This window comes from Meles meles, chromosome 4 (assembly GCF_922984935.1).
Source record: "Meles meles chromosome 4, mMelMel3.1 paternal haplotype, whole genome shotgun sequence".
NCBI lineage: Eukaryota > Metazoa > Chordata > Mammalia > Carnivora > Mustelidae > Meles > Meles meles.
This window is the reverse complement of record NC_060069.1, coordinates 112,468,517-112,471,674: the sequence shown is the minus strand read 5'-3', so window position 1 is coordinate 112,471,674 and position 3,158 is coordinate 112,468,517.

The following is a 3,158-nucleotide window of genomic DNA, read 5'->3' as shown; positions in this document are numbered from 1 at the left end:
CTATATTCACATGTTAAAAAACCCTTGTAAAAATAGGTATTATTATTGCCTTAGTTTTATCTCACATAAAGATCTGAGACATCTTTATGTCTCAGATAAGTTACCACTTAAAATTCACACAGTGAATGAGTAAGAAAAGAGCTGGGATTCAAAGCCAGGTTTGGTCTTCTCTATGATCCTTTCTCTTTACTCGGCCATGCTACCTCAAACATAGCTTTGAGGTGAACATCTACCATTTTTCTGACAGGATCATTGTTAATTCCATGCTTTGTTGCCTTTAAGGAAGCTGAGCACCAAGTTTCTTCCAAAATGATTCAGAGTAAGTTATTTGCTGATTTTTCTCATTTTATTTCTCAGACATGCAAAGGCAGTTTTATGTTAACATGTTAACTCAGTTGTTTTGGGTTCAGGTTTGCTTTAGAGACTGAGTTAGCTACTCCTTTCCCCCTGCTTTTCCAGTAAGCCTGTCTTGTTGCTGTACTCACCACATTCTACTCTAAAGACCCACTTTCTGGGGAATTATGTGGGTGGGAGACCTCTGTACTATAGCTACACCACATGATACCATATGGTAACAGGAATTGGTTGGCAGTCTGTTATGGAAGTTAATGAGAAAAAGTTTCATCTTTTAATAAGCAAAAGTTGGTCTGATTAAGGTTCTTTATTCACTTAAATTTCATAAAATGTTTGTCTTGAAAAGTAACGTAAGAATATACCAAGACACCTAGATATAAGAGCCCTCGCTTCCATCTAGTTACTACATTCATTTTTTTCTGTTAAATTCCTATATTGCTTGAATTTTAATTTCTGTTTCACTTTAGGCCATTTGAATTTCTCTAGTATCACTTTTTTGTATACTCCTTTCTCAGTCCCACGTTAATGTCATTTGATAGTTTTTGATTTATTCATTTTTGCCACCTCTCTTCTCTCTGCTTCTGTAATTTTTTGCTTCTATAAAAGACATATTGAGTCTCTTTTCTTCTTTATATATTTACCTTACTGCTTGGAGAATATCTTTGGTAGGAAGAAAAGGCTGCTGGCTATTTATTCATTTACACTAGAAAAAAAAAAAAGAAAACAACCACACTACCAAAACACACACACACACACACACACACACATACCAGTTTCATGTGGAAAAGAGATCTGCAGACATGTATGTATGGTTTCTTAGGTGTCTTGTTTTTCTTTCATTTACATTCCCATTTTTGGCTACTGCATCACCACCTATCATGTCATTTCTTTTTTTTTCTTTTTTTTTTTTTGATAATGCTTTTATCTCTCTCATTCATTTCTCCCATGACACCTTAGACTATCCAAAGTGTATAGATCATATTAAAAGCATTAGGATTCTACTGCATTTTATTTCCTCAGGAGACAGGAGGAAAACTGCTTGCTATTCTGGTATTTTCATTAAGGTAAACACGCCAAACTGAGAGAGCAATATTAATGCCAATAGTCTAGTTTCTATCTGCCTGATGACATGTTCTGACTTTATCTCACCTTTCCTGATATCACTTTTTTGGCAAAGAGCATATGAGGTTACAAAGATTCTGAGGGCTGGGAAAATTAAATAACTAATTTGCCTATTTGATGAGTGGTATGAATGTCAGCGCTTCTCACTTTTGGCACTATGAATATTTTTGAATACCAGTCCAAATACATTCAGCTGTTGGGTATTAACTATGTCTGCTCAGGAAGATTGCCAGTTGCAGAATGGAGCAAAAACTTTGAACTTGGGGTACATCATATTATTCTGATGGAAAAATCCGCTAGACAGGGATTGATATAGTCATTAACATGGATCCAAAGATCTATTGATAAGAGATTTAGGACATCTGGAGCTTCCCAAGTCCCTTCTTCAACTTTCCCTGAATCCCACTACTTAAGAATATGTCCAGCAACTGGGCTCAGGTAGACCCTATTCTCATTACCTCTAATTTGGCACTTATATTGCTATATATGCTTTAGACACATATGCATATGGGACAAAAATGTCCTCTCTTTGAAATAGAAGAATACAGTTCTTTAACTATCTCTATCCAATATCTTACTCATAATTCATCCTCAACCATAATTTTTAATGATGATGGTCACTGAGTTTCCTCTTGTTTTACATTTAAGCTTAGGCTATGTGATCTCTTCTTGCCTAGCTTTTAAACTATTTCCTAATTTTTTATCACTTTTTTTCTTTGTTCAAATCTTTGAAAGTATGAATTTTAAATCTGATTTTGATGAGCTCAAGGGAAATAGATTCCAATATGAAAACGGCTAATTGTTTAGGGAAGTCTGAAGAATGATTTGTGAAAAAATAGTGATGAGCGTGAAGCTGAGGGCAGAAGAATTATGAAAAATGAAAGTTAGATGGTTAAGTGAAGACACTTGACAAAGGCATTACTGTCATCCTAGTTTTGGAAGCAGGAAACTAGAAATTATTCCTGCTTCTTCATAATTTTATTCCCATCACTTTCTTTCTTTTTTTTTAAGATTTTATTTATGTATTTTTCAGAGAAAGAGAGAGATCACAAGCTGGGGGAGTGGTACATAGAGGGAGAAGCAGGAGCCTGCTGAGCAAGGAGCCTGATGTGAGACTCAGTCCCAGGTTGCTGGGATCATGACCCAATCCAAAGGCAGGCACCTAACTGACTGAGCCACCCAGGTGCCCCATTCCCATCACTCTCAATGACTTGTCAATTTTACTTCTAAATGTCTCTTGAATATGTCCAATTATCTTTATGTCTGCTATCTCTACTCTTGTTAAAACCCCTACATTAACTTTGTGGGATCCTATAATAACATCATTTTTATCATCCATTTATTCATTCATTTGTTTATTATGTCATTAAAAATTATTGAATATCAGCAAAGAAATACAGTAATGCATAAAAGATGCTTTCTCTACCTTAATGAATTATATAGTTTAGTAGGGGGAAAATCTCTTAAAAAAATAAGCCAAACAAAGTGACATAGAAAACATCAGGGTGGCTCTTTCTAGTTGTAACTTGTCTGTATCACATCCAGGGTGATTATCTTAAAATGCAGACATACATGTTATTCCTGTGATTAAAATGGGTCATCATTGCCCTTCAGATGAATGCAGAACTCTTTAACTTTGCCTCAAGACCTTCCATGCTCTAGCCTTTGCTTACTTCTCTTGC